Source organism: Monodelphis domestica, chromosome 4 (genome assembly GCF_027887165.1).
Source record: "Monodelphis domestica isolate mMonDom1 chromosome 4, mMonDom1.pri, whole genome shotgun sequence".
Lineage (NCBI taxonomy): Eukaryota > Metazoa > Chordata > Mammalia > Didelphimorphia > Didelphidae > Monodelphis > Monodelphis domestica.
The window spans coordinates 343,132,000-343,146,718 of record NC_077230.1 but is presented as its reverse complement, the minus strand read 5'-3'; the positions used below and the strand labels follow the sequence as shown (position 1 = coordinate 343,146,718).

General features: G+C 35.5%; 1 protein-coding gene and 1 pseudogene across 2 annotated transcripts in view; one reads left to right on the top strand and one right to left on the bottom strand.

Moving 5' to 3' along the window:
• The window catches only part of UVRAG (UV radiation resistance associated), a 453,313-nt gene that overhangs the window by 222,118 nt on the left and 216,476 nt on the right, over window positions 1-14,719 (top strand). The gene's annotated exons all lie outside the window — the stretch shown is intronic.
• On the bottom strand, window positions 13,906-14,539 carry LOC100010311 (charged multivesicular body protein 2b-like; annotated as a pseudogene).

Below are 14,719 nucleotides of genomic sequence, written 5' to 3'. Positions count from 1 at the left end.
AGTTTTAAAAACACATAGAAAATAAAACTTTTAGCAAATATTTTTTGTACAATGTTATTTTAAGGCTAGTGTATTAGGAGATGTTCTTAATAACATGAGGGCTAGGGTCTCACTCATTTTTACCTATGGTTCCCAGCTTCTAATTCAGTACTTACTTGGACTCTTATTTTTCAAGGAAAATCCTGGAGAAAAAGTGTTATGTTGACTGATGATAATGAAAGGTTTTGACATTCAACTGATGGTAATTTGGAGCTTGATCTTGGTCATATTTCATAATTGTTGTTGAAGGGAAAAAATAGTCCATTTTATAAATTAATAAAATTTTGATACCTAATGAGCAGATACATAGAATCCTCTTATATGACTAGCTGTTGTAGAAAATATCTTATGTGTATGAAGATTGGATTTAGCTATTTTATTATGGGATTTCCTTGGCGACCAAATTAATTTAGATTTTAAGTCACAACTCTAAAATTATCCTTTACATGTGAAAGAAGTTTTTTTAAAAAAATATATCTTTGATCCCCTCACATGCCTGGTACAGAGTAGTACATATAGTAGGTATGAAAAAAGTTTGTTTCATTAAATTATCCTTGAGATTTAACTTCATTGAAGTAGAAACTATATCTTACAACTGTGACTAGAAGAGTGCTCTGAATGCTATAGGCCAGTGATGGCAGTTCTTTTAGAGATGGAGTGCCAGGCCCTCGTGCCCTCCCCACTATCCCTCTACCCCCCACCCCACCCCACACACTAGGGAGGGAAGAAGTGCTTCCACTGGGCTGCTGAGTAGAGGGGTGAGTGATGAGAGGTGCATGTGGAGAGGGGGAGGAGATTGGCCCCAGTGCTCTGCTCCCTTCCAGCTATGTGCCATGCTGTGAGGTATGCTCCCCTCCAACCCCACAACAGATTCAGCAGGTTGCTGTCTGCACCATTCCCTCATGCCACCTGTAAAACACCTCCACCCACCCACCCACGCACACCGCCTTACCCCGGACAGGGGATGTAGGAAGTGTTCCCATTGGGCTTCTGGGCAGAGGGGTATGGGGAGTGAGGAATGTCCTCAGGAACATGGACAGGGTGAGGGGAATAGCTCCACCAGGAGTCCCTCTGGCTTTCTAGTAAGCAACTCTGGAGGGTGACTGCAGGCATGCCCACAGAGAGGGCTCTGTGCCATCTTTGGCATATGTGCCATAGGTTTACCATCATTGCTGTAGGTGCTTAATAATGTTGGTAGAATCAGAGTTGGAAAGACCTCAAAGGTCCCCTGTTCCAGTTCTTCTTTAAATAAAGATCCACTATTGAACATCTTTGATGAATGATCATTCTTGTGATGGAGAACTGTTATTTCCTGACATTCTATTCCTCAACTCTTAATTCTTAGGAACACTTTCTTTCTACAAAAGCAAAACCTGCTTCTCTTTACCTTCATTGTTCCTGTGAATAAATCAGCAAGTTTGTATGTAGATAGAATACCTGATCAGTGGTTAGGAAGAACTAAGTCTAAATCTTACAAATACCAATTATATGACCCTGACCAAGACATTTAGCCTTTCCTGCCTTAGTTTCTTATCTATAAAATGGAGATAACATAATACCAATTTTCCAGTGTTGCTGTGAAGATCCAAGAAGATAATATTTGGAAAGCATTTTGCAAATTTTAGAGTATTATATAAATGCTAGACATTATTTATTGAATTCTTAACTGTATGCTCAATAAATAACTGTACTGAGCACTTTGCAAAAAATAAAGACAAAAAAGAGGCATTAGTCTTGATTAGCTCACATTCTATTGGAATTAGGCGGTTGAGAAGAACATCCAAACAATTATGTATATACAAGATATATTCAAGGTAATCTCAAAAGGAAGATACCTTACTAGATACTGGGAGAGGCTGCTTATTGAATTAGTTGGAGTGGATGTTATAAAAATAAGTTCATGAATTTAAAAATTTAAAGGAACATAGAGAAGGAGATTAAGGAGCTAATTTAATGCCTTTTTTCCAAAAAAGCAAAATGTTTTATAGAATCCATTTATTGTGTAGGTATATGTATATATTTTTATATGTAATCTTGGGCAAATCACTTAAAATCTCTTCACCTAAGTTTTCTCATTCCAGAAATGGAGATTTTTAATATTACCTACTTCTCAGTGTTTTAAGAGTAAAATAAGATATTTGTAAAACACTTTGCAACTGTAAATCTCTATGTAAATTATTTACAGCATATAAAAATATTTGTAGCTGAAAGCTTTGCAGAATTTTGGCATTGGAAGGGAATCTACAATGTTTTCTGAATTGTAGGCAAGTGAGCCTTTAAAGACACACAGTTTCTATCCTTTTTTAAAACTCTTCAGGGATAGATTCAAAACCTTTCTTGGTAGTTAGTTCCCATATTTTCCTTCTTTGTAGTAAAGGAATTCTTCCTTACGTCTATGTAGAGTCAGTCTCTGTGGCTATTGAGCTCAGTTTTATACATTATTTTTTTTTGCGGTTATCTTACATTGAAGCACTATCAACATATATATTTTTGTATCCCCAATAATGTTGCTTGGTACAGATTAAGTTGAAAAAATATTAGACTAAAAATATTTGTTGACTGGCTATCTCCTTTTGGTGAAGATAAACACTTTTTACTTCTAAGTAATCTTATACTTGGATGTGTGCTTTTGAGATTTGTCCTAAGCTGTGAAGGATAGGCCACTTTCCCCTGTCCTTGTCAGAAATTTTTGGCAGGGAAGAGTGAGAGGGAAGTCACTTATTTGGGGATCTGTCAGGCTAAGCATCCAAATGTGTCAGTTTGGCCTGATCCCTTGTTTGAAAATTCCTGTTCTAACCTTGCTGACAGTGGTGGGAAATAGGATACAGAGTTGGGAGGCAACTTGAGGATCATCTTGTTAGCACAATCTTCACCTGATCTTAGAGGTGCAGGACTTGTACCTGAATCCCAGATTTGTCCCTTAACTCTCTCTGTGACCTTGCATAAGTCTCTTAGTTCTTCTGACTTTCAATTTCCTCTTTTGTCAAATGAGAGGGTTGGACTAGATGACCCCTAAGATTTTTTTTTTTAAACATTATTTTATTTGGTCGTTTTCATACATTATTCACTGGAAACAAAGATCATTTTCTTTTCCTCCTCCCTCCCCCCCCCTTCCCTCTCCCATAGCCGACGCATGATTCCACTGGTTATCACATGTGTTCTTGACTCAAACCCATTTCCCTGTTGTTGGAATTTGCATTATAGTGTTCATTTAGAGTCTCTCCTCAGTCTTATCTCCTCCAACCCTGTAGTCAAGCAGTTGCTTTTCATCGGTGTTTTTACTCCCACAGTTTATCCTCTGCTTGTGGGTAGTATTTTTTTTAGGTCCCTGCAGATTGTTCAGGGACATTGCATTGATACTAATGGAGAAGTCCATCACCTTCAATTGTACCACAATGTATCAGTCTCTGTGTATAATGTTTTCCTGGTTCTGCTCCTTTCGCTCTGCATCACTTCCTAGAGGTTGTTCCAGTCTCCATGGAATTCCTCCACTTTATTATTCCTTTTAGCACAATAGTATTCCATCGCCAACATATACCACAATTTGTTCAACCATTCCCCAATTGAAGGGCATCCCCTCGTTTTCCAATTTTTGGCCACCACAAAGAGCGCAGCTATGAATATTTTTGTAGAAGTCTTTTTGTCCATTGGGGTACAAGCCCAGCAGTGCTATGGCTGGATCAAAGGGTAGACATTCTTTTATCGCCCTTTGGGCATAGTTCCAAATTGCCCTCCAGAATGGTTGGATCAATTCACAACTCCACCAGCAATGAATTATGTCCCCACTTTGCCACATCCCCTCCAGCATTCATTAATTTCCATAGCTGTCATGTTAGCCAATCTGCTAGGTGTGAGGTGATACCTGAGAGTTGTTTTGATTTGCATCTCTCTGATTATAAGAGATGTAGAGCACTTTTTCATGTGCTTAATAGTTTTGATTTCTTTGGCTGAGAACTGCCTGTTCATGTCCCTTGCCCATTTGTCAATTGGAGAATGGCTTGATTTTTTGTACAATTGATTTAGTTCTTTATAAATTTGAGTAATTAAACCTTTGTCAGAGGTTTTTATGAAGATTGTTTCCCAATTTGTTGCTACCCTTCTGATTTTGGTTACATTGGTTTTGTTTGTACAAAAACTTTTTAATTTGATGTAATCCAGATTATTTATTTTGCATTTTGTAACTCTTTCTAATTCTTGCTTGGTTTTGAAGTATTTCCCTTCCCAAAGGTCTGACATGATTACTATTTTGTGTTCGCCTAATTTTCTTATAGTTTCCTTCTTCTTCAAGAGCGAGAGAAGGTTAGTGACTTTTTCATAGTCACAAAACTAGGAAATAGTAGAGCTGTAATTTGAATAGAAGACCTTTGATTCCACTTTGCTATACTTTTTTCACTATAGCTTCTTTATAGGAAAGGCAGCCTTCTTTATAGGAAAATTGCCAAATACATTCTATTAAATTCAAATTTGAAAGTACTTTTTATACAACAGGTTAAACTTAATAACTCCACTTAGGATTTTTGTAGTAGTACATAGTAGTGGTGAAATAAGCTCCCATATGCCCTTAAGTACAAATTATTTGGGTATGTTGTGTCATGACGTTTCATCAAATTCATTTACATAAGACTGTGGTTTGCAGAAGTTGATGCTTTACTAGTTTTACTGTGGTAGAAGAAGAAAATTTGTCTTTCAATTGTGGTGGTGATTTAATACACTTTATGGTGGTGAAATAGCTCACTAATATGAATTATGCTTAGGAATTCTTATGCAGGGTGACATTTTTCACTTGCTAGTACTTATTTTGCCTAAGGTTTTTGAATCTGTGAACTTGGGAGTCATGTCTGACAGGCTGAAACTTCTGATTTTTAATCTCGGCTTTGTTACTAAACAACCAAAAAAAAATTACTCCACATGTTTGTCTTTTTACACATCTGTTCATCAAGGATCACTATCTCCAAATAGTACCAAATGGATTAATTTAAGCCCTTGGAAGAATCCAGATGCATGTATGCATTCATGTGTATGTATATATGCATACATTCATACATATTTATGTGTGTAGACAGATATAGATGTAATATTTATATGTAAAATACTTCAAGCTACAGGGTATTTTATTGGAGAAATTAAAAAAAAGATTACATTCATTTTGATGGTTTATTGAATTATTTAACTCCTTTGTGTTTTTTCCCCTTTTATATAATAAGACATATTTCTCTATAGTACTGAAATGGTTTTTAAATTTTGTGATCTTGGATTAACTTCTAGTTTGTCTCAGGACTAAACTTTTTGTTATTACTAATTATAAAAACAAATAACAAATCCACAAATAGACTTTCACTTCTACTATGACTTAGTAGCTTAGCTTATGATACTAAAGAAAAACCAGGTATCACTTCATTAATATCTTCTTTAAAGTATTTTTAATCATCCCATTCCTTTGAAGAGTTATATACTTTTGTTTTGTTCTCCCTTTCCCCTCTTTCTCTTCAACAACAATGGAGAGATGGAGTTGCAATTTCCTAAAATCCTAGGTCTTAAAACTGGGTGTGTCTTTAGGGGTCCTCTTTGACCTTGACATAAATGTTTATAAACCAAGAAGTCTTAAAGACCAGTGCTCCATGGTAAGTTATGAAGATTTTCAGGATCATCTTTTGTAAGACGGGCATTCAAAAGAGAGGAACTTATTTTTTAATGTGAGTTTTCTCCTAAATAGATTGATCTTTAGGAAATGAATGGTAGACAGGAATAGCTGCTAATCTATGGTTGAGTAGGTTAAGATGGCTGGATTGAGCTAAGCAACCATTTGGAGAACTTTCTTCTAAACATCTGAAGCTGCAAGAAAGGAGTCCTAAATATTTTTGATAATGTTATATTAAGAAGAGTTAATCCTTAGCTTTTGCAGGTATAACATTCCAATAAAATGGCCTAAAAGTTAAAAAGGGAAAATGTTGATACATTAAACTAATCAGGAAATAAGGGATTAGGATCCTGTGACCACCAAAAATTGTAATATTTTGCTAGAGATAATTGAAAATAAACTTTATGCATTTAGTTTTTCATTATAAAACGTTAATTCTAATAATACGGATTTTCCCTATCAGTAGCCATGAAAAAACCCATAAAATACCATATACAAAATATAATTAACATATAAAACTTTTTCTTGTTAGTAATTTCCTAGAATTCTGTAACCTTTTATATTAACGTCTCAGAGAAGCACTTTTTATAACACATGAAATCTGCAGCACCATAAATACTGCATAGCAAATAAAATATTTAAAATAAAAACATTTTTAAATCTGAATCACATTCCAGATCTTCCACTGTGTCAGATGGTGGTGCAAGGATCTTACTATGCTGCTGTGAACCTCTCTCTTTTTGACCTCTGAACACTCAAGAGAGAGGTTACTGGGGATTTAGTAACTGCTGTCAGAATACTCCAAGAAGGGAAAGCATCTGACTTTCTGTCCTTCATGGCTGGTGGATAGCATTGGAAATGGTATAGGATGTACTAGCTTGAAATCATATATCAGTGATGTCTGCTTCATGTGCTGTTTGAGATCCTTAAGGATCTTGGGATCTGGGAGCATAGCAAAGGTGAGTTGATGTTTAATCATGAGACTGCAGTCAATAATGGGTTTGGCAGTCTTGATTTCCCTAGGCAGCTCTTCAGTTAGGCCAATTATAGCTACAGACATTCCTGCACAAAATTTATGTAACACCTTTATTTTCTCACTAAGATGAATCACTGACTTTGCACACTTGGATTTAGAGCTCAAAGGATTTGTACTATGCCTTGGGAGGATAATTGTAACACAAAACTTGAATTTAAAGACAATCAATGAAAATATGCAACAAATTCACAGGGAGCTTTTTGTACCATGGTAGAGTAAACAAGACAAGTGAGTATCTAGTACGATATCAACTCGTCCATGTACTTTTGCATATCATACCTCTCAGTCTCCCCCCCCCCCCCCCCGCCCCACACACACTGCTGTGAATGCATGTGGTTACCAATGAAATAAAATCACACAAATTCTTGAAGTCTTCAAAGTTATGTGTATCTCTAGCCGTTGCACTTGGAGTATAGTAGACCTGTAACAATACTGATTAATGGATTAATGATTTAAAAGTTCTGAGAGAGAGAGAATCTGAGACATTCATACACATTAGAATTATAGCTCTAATGAAAATTAATCTCTGCTTGCAACAACAATGGAAATGAAACAAAGTTACTTGACTAAGAAGACAACTCTATGAAATACATCATATCATCATGTAGCATTGTCTGTACCAACAAGAACACAGAAACCCACAAGCTAAAAGCAAAATTCTATCTCCAAGAAAACCTCAAGTCAAGAGAATCTCTTAAAATGAACATCTTAGAGAAACAGTCTATACAAAGGAAATATCAAACATCAGATGCTAAAAGATAACATTGTATTTCAAAATCATAAAATACATCTTGAAAAATTTAAACATTGCAACATATTATACCCACCCATACATGAAGATTATCATGTGGAAAAGGATATTTACACACATGAAGAATCACTTCATAAACACTGACAAGCACACATGAAGAACTCAAACTTTCATGCACAAGGAAACAGAAACCAGTCTTACATACACACATGTGAAAAGCTTACACACATGCATATTCCTGTATGTTCAAGAACACAGAACTTCAGTCAAAGTGAGATGACAGACAACATGTGTATACAGCACAGATGAAACCCAATACACGTATGTTTCTAAAGTCAACACCAAAGACATGGAAAGACTTTGGAATTTTGAACTGATGGTCATGAGGTCATGTAAGAATGTGACATTCATGTTAACTTCACATATAGGTACATACCCACATATACAATTACACATGAGCACAATGTAGAAAAGAATCTCATGGACTGGGAAAGTATACAACACATTGCATAGCTACACATACACAAAATTCATACTGATATACTTATACATTTCTGTGGAAGATTCAGATAAACCAAGAAAATTTTCTTATCTGCATGACTTTACACAGAAATTACATACAATATTGTATTATAACTATACATATGTAAAATCTGTATAGATAAAAAACTATGTACATTTGTAAATGCTAATGGACTAACAGACTAACGAGATTAGCATAATTTGTTAATATTCTAATTACTAACAAAAACAGGGAAAACTTAGAATATTTGTTCAAAATCCCAGATGATGTAGTGACAGACGTATAGCAATATTTATATAAGTTAAGTTACATAATAACATTAGTAAAAATTGTTAGTCATAGAAACTTTTACTTAGAAAAAGTTATAGACATTAGGATATAAGAGTTACATTGTCAAAAATAATTTAAATTGTTTCTTTGTTTGCTATTATGCTGAAAATCCACATTTATGTACCAAATCTCAATGATCGAAACCACTTTCCTATACCATACTTAGGATAGGAATATTTAGTCAGAATACTTAAGACAGAGTAGGATTTTTTATTATGGGGGTTAGTGGAATAGTTTAACATTGTATGGGTTAAAGCTTAAATAGTTAGAAATTCTTTTAAGATACACTTAAGAGTTAAATACAGAATGCTAGGTACATTCTTTGCTAAAAGCAAAAAGGATGATTTGTAAAAGATTAATGCTACAGAAAACCTGGAAAAGCAGATGCAATGAATGGAAGCTTGAAGATCTGTCCATTAAGGAAAATTCGAGAGAAGAATGTGACATAGAGAAGGCAGTTGAATAAGGAGACAAAAATTGCTTTTTACTCATTTTTTTTTCCTGAGACTTTAGGAGAAAGAAGAGCTAAAGGAGATTTTCTCTGCCCTTCTGGTTATTGGTTTCTCTCTGATAGACTTGGAGCTTGGCTCCGAAGACCATTGAAAGCTGTTAATAATATCCCTCTTAAAGACTATACAACTTTTTAAATTCATCTTAAGACTTATAATAGATTAGGGAAATCCTGAACTCCCTCTCTCCTATACAAATTCCCTTTACCCCTTCTTCCTTAAAATAAATCCCTGTTTCTTATATTTTAGAGAGTGAGTTATCTGTTAAAATTTCAGTCAACTTACCCATTTTGATCCCAGCTAGATTCCATTTGAAAAAGACAGCAGAAGGTGGTAGAGGATGGGAGAGGGAAAGAATTCTGTCTTCCCATTACCTTATTTCTCAATGTGTTTGCCCATCACCTCCAATTACCATAAATAGCCCAGTAAAGAAACCATCTTATATAGGGAGGAGACAGAGAATCTGAATGGAAACCCAAATTTTCCCAATTTTAATATCTTTAAAGTTCACAAGTTTCATCTTCAAACTGATATTTGAAAGAATGTTATTTAGCCCTATCAATTTATAGAACATTATTAGTTACAGTAATGCTCATGTCACAAAATATAGTTTTAATGAACAAAAAATTAGAATTTCATTTGAGACATGCATTCACATGAGTGTATTTTGACATATATAACTATATGGTGATCAGAAGATTGCTTATTAGTAGTTAAATTTCAGAAATTTATTTGAACTTATGTAATTTTCTTAAAATTTATTTATTTTTTATTTGGTCAATTTCAAACATTATTCCTTGGTTACATAAATCATATTCTTTTCCTCCCTCCCTTCTCCCCGCCCTTCCTGTAACCAATGCATAATCCCACTGGGTGTTACATGTGACTTTGACCAGAACCTATTTCCATGTTGTTGATGTTTGCACTAGGATGTTCATTTAGGGTCTATATCTCCAATCATATCCCCTTCGACCCATGTAATTAAGCAGTTGTTTTTCTTCGGTGTTTCTACTCCCACAGTTTTTTCCTCTGTATGTGGATAGTGTTTCTTCTCATAGATCCCTCTAGGTTGTTCAAGATCACTGCATTGCCACTAATGAAGTCCATTACATTTGATTGTACCACAGTGTATCAGTCTCTGTGTACATTGTTCTTCTGGTTCTGCTCCTTTCGCTCTACATCACTTCCTGGAGGTTGTTCCAGTTCCCATGGAATTCCTCCAGTTTATTATTTCATTGAGCACAATAGTATTCCATCACCAACATATACCACAATTTGTTCAGCCATTCCCCAATTAAAGGGCATCCCTTCATTTTCCATTTTTTTGCCACCACAAAGAGCACAACTATGAATATTCTTGTACATGTCTTTTTCCTTATTATCTCTTTGGGGTACAAACCCAGCAGTATTATGGCTGGATCAAAGGGTAGACAGTCTTTTAGCACCCTTTGGGCATAGTTCCGAATTGCCCTCCAGAATGGTTGGATCAATTCACAACTCCACCAGCAATGCATTAATTTCCCGACTTTGCCACATTCCTTCCAGTATTCATTACTTTCCATTGCTGTCTTGTTAGCCAATCTGCTAGGTGTGAGGTGATACCTGAGAGTTGTTTTGATTTGCATCTGTCTGATGATAAGAGATTTAGAACGCTTTTTCATGTGCTTATTAATCGTTTTGATTTCTTTGACTGAAAATTGCCTATTCATGTTCCTTGCCCATTTATTAATTGGAGAATGGCTTGTTTTTTTTGTACAATTGATTTAGCTCTGTGAATTTGAGTAATTAGACCTTTGTCAGAGGTTTTTCTTGTGAAGATTGTTTCCCATTTTTTTACTTCCCTTCTAATTTTGGTTACATTGGTTTTGTTTGTACAAAAACTTTTTAATTTGATGTAATCAAAATTATTTATTTTACATTTTGTGATTTTTTTCTAAGTCTTGCTTGGTTTTGAAATCCTTCATTTCTCAGAGGTCTGACATGTATATTATTCTGTGTTCACCTAATTTACTTATAGTTTCCTTCTTTATGTTCAAGTCATTCATCCATTGAGTTTATCTTGGGGTGTCATATATAATACTTTCTGTTCCTTATATGAGAAAATGTCTATTTTTACTGATGGTACCAACTTCAAATAATGAAAAAGAATATTTCTTAAATAATTTTAAAAATGAATTAAATAGGTATAGGTTCAAAGTGCTGCCCTGAAGGTCCTGTTCTCTTTGCCTCACTTCTCTCCTAATGATACATAATCTTTAGGTAAGACACTTGACATGAAAGTCAGGATTCAATTCCTGCCTCAGACACATTTGATCTCTTTGGGTTTCAGTCTATTCATTTGTAAAATGCAGGAGTTGGACTTAACCTTTAAGGTCCAACTCTAAATCCTGGATCCTATGACTGGATTTTTCCCATTCTCTTTGCATATGCTTATTCCAATATTATAAACTTTCTCACTTATCAATAGGTCATTTACATGTAAAATAAAATTAAAATGAGTCCGCTTACATATACATAGTATATCAAATGCAGCATTTTGATTGTCTAGCTTCCAAATTGAAGATCCAATTCAGATTACTAAGAAGCTTCCTGAAAAGGACACCCAAGACTAAATAAGAGAAAGATTTTTTTTGGAAATACATATTCATTTTATCATAATAATTCCTATATTGTCCTGTGAAATATGTATATTAAAATAATAGGTAAAACCTATAATTATAACAAACTAACAGTTTATTAAAAGGGGTGTATGGGGTGTTCAGGGAGGGGTAGTATCTCTGGTATGGAGAGCTTGTCGTGCCCTTCTAGGGCAGCTCTCCAGCCTCTGATTCCCACCTGACACCCAACTCTCACTTGTGGCTCCTAGTAGTTGCTAGCATGCGGCAGTGGCCACACCCCAGGCAACGGCTTCGTTGCCTGTGAGGGTAGCCATCAGGTCGTCGACCCCTGGTGAAGCAGGGCTTTGCTTACCCAGCATGTGAAGACTGCTTCGGCTGAACAGACGGAAGAAACCAATAAGAAGGTTCAACAGCTGAGATGGCGACGCAGCAAAGCACTGTGGAGTGCTCAGGGCATGTTGGAGCACAAAAGACAACACGGACATCCAATGCAGCTGAGGAAGTCTCCAGGTGTAACGATTTTTCGTGCCACTGGACCCAGGCTTCCAACGCCGAGAGAGTGGGACTGTCTCTGTGCATCGACTTTTCCACTTAAATCTCCTTCACGCACAAGTGTCTTTGTGCACACTCATCTGTCATAGATGAAAATGCACAAAGACAGTCGTCATCCTCGGTTACCAAGAGACTACTACTTCTACTACTACTAGGGTGTGAGATGTTCATCCAAACCTAATCTCTCCCACACTGACTTCCAATTTTCAGAGCAGTTTTTATCAAATAGTGGATTTTGGTCCCAAAATCCGGGATCTTTGAGTTTATGTCTTGCTGAGGTCACTTACCCCAAGTCTATTCCACTGATCCTCCTTTCTCTCTCTTAGCCAGTATCACATTGTTTTTATGACCACTGCTTTATAGTATAGTTTGAGATCTGGGACTGCAAGTCCTCCTTCCTTCGCATTTTTTTTTCATTATTTCCCTGGATATCCTTCATCTATCATTCTTCCAAATGAACTTTGTTATGGTTTTTTTTCTAATTCAGTAAAAAAGTTTTTTGGTAGTTTGATGGGTATGGCACTAAATTAGAAAATAAGTTTGTGTAGGATGGTTATTTTTATTATGTTATCTTGTCCTACCCATGAGCAGTTAATGTTTTTCTAATTGTTTAGATCTAGTTTTAGTTGTGGGGAAAGTGGTTTGTAGTTGTGCTCATATATAGTTCTTGTGTTTGTCTCAGCAGATAGATTCCTAAGTATTTTATATTGTCTAAAGTAACTTTAAATGCAATTTTTCTTTCTAATTCTTTCTGCTGAGGTGTGTTGGAGATAAATAGAAATACTGATGCCTTATGTCGGTTTATTTTGTATCCTGCAACTTTGCTAAAGTTGTTGATTATTTCCACCAGCTTTTCAGCTGATTCTCTAGGATTCTTTAAGTTGACCATCAAATCATCTGCAAAGAGTGACAGCTTGGTCTCCTCATTGCCTATTTTAATACCTTTAATTTCTTTTTCTTCTCTAATTGCTACTGCTAATGTTTCTGTTACAATGTTAAATAATAGAGGTGATGATGGGCATCCTTGTTCACTCCTGATCTGATTGGGAATGCATCTCGTTTATGCCCATTGCAGATGATGTTGGCTGTGGGTTTTAGATAAATGCTGTTTATCATTTTTAGGAAAGGACCTTCTATTGCTATACTTTCTAGTGTTTTCAATAGGAATGAGTGTTATATTTTGTTAAAGACTTTTTCTTCATCTATTGATAGAATCATGTGATATTTGTTGGTTTTCATTTTGATATGGTCAATTATATGTATGGTTTTCCTAATATTGAACCATCCTTGCATTCCTGGCATAAATCCCACCTGATCATAGTGAATAACCCTTTTGATGACTTGTTGGAGTCTTTTTGCTAGTTTCGTATTTGAGATTTTTGCATCTATGTTCATTAAGGAAATCGGTGTATAGTTTTCTTTTTATGTTTTTGACCTGCCTGGCTTTGGAATCATTATTATATTTGTGTCATAAAAGGAATTTGATAGAACTATCATATAGTTTGTATAGTATTGGAATTAGCTGTTCTTCAAAATATAAGCAGTAAATGCAGTCCTCTTGTCAACTGAATTTTTTGAAATTCTTCATATTGATTCTTATTGTCATTTCTCTTCATGGGGCAAAAGGATTTAGAATGCAAATGTGATCTGACACTAACCTTAACAGAATCTTAAAATAGAATACCATGCAATAAGAGTTTTAGAATAATCCATTTCAAAGTATTTGGTAATTAAAATTCAAACTTTTTTCTTTTCATTCTTTGTCAAAAAGGATTTAAAACAAGATGTGGATTGAAACTTCATTGATTGTCTTTTCTGAAAAATAAATTAAATTTGTAAAAAAAAATCTACACTGTGCCAGTTTTATACTGATTGTAAATCATTAACACACATCATAAATACATTTCAACTAATCTACGCCCAACACTGTAAGTTGCTGTTCAATCTCTTTATCAGAGATTGTAGATGCTTTTGATGTGGATGCAAATGGTAAGTCTTGAGCAGCTGATGGTGCTTTGGCCATCTTTCCAGAGATTTCAATTCCAACTTCATCAAGCACCTGGTTCACAATATCCTGGTTTTCTTCTTCATTATCAGATCCATCAAAAAAGTCATCCAGTGTATCATTGATCATTTCTTCAGTCATTTACATTTTCATGTTTTCCTTCTATTTTGCATTGTTTGTAATGTCTTTTGTGGATCCATCTTCTTGTTAACTGCCTGCATTGTTTTTGCAGTAGTTGACATGGCTCCAGCCATCTTCATCTGAGAGTTCATTACTTTATTTTGTGTAGACCTAGAAGTAAATTTCGAACTTACTCTAGTTTTCTGTTTCCTCAGTTGCACAAGCTGTTTAGCTAAAATAAAACTCTGCAGGCTTCTTTGATACCAAGCTTGGCCATTTTCTTAATTTCTAATTCCAGCTGTTTTTCCTGTTTTTCTAATGCTACTTGATCTCACATTATAGCCCTCTGTGTACCTCGTAACTCTCGATTCTACTCCTTTATTACATCATCTGCCATTTTCTTGAAAAGAGAGGCCATGATCACAGACCCCTGGTGCGTTGGGCTCGGGAAGAGAAGGAGAGACGCCTAGGGGGCCTCGGAAGGGAATGGGTTGACGAGGTGGGAAGAAGAGTCTCGGGTTCCCAAGATAGCTCAGGGTGGTGGTGTGGGGTGTGTGCCACTGAGGCCACCGTGTCACTTATCCACAGTATAATTCAT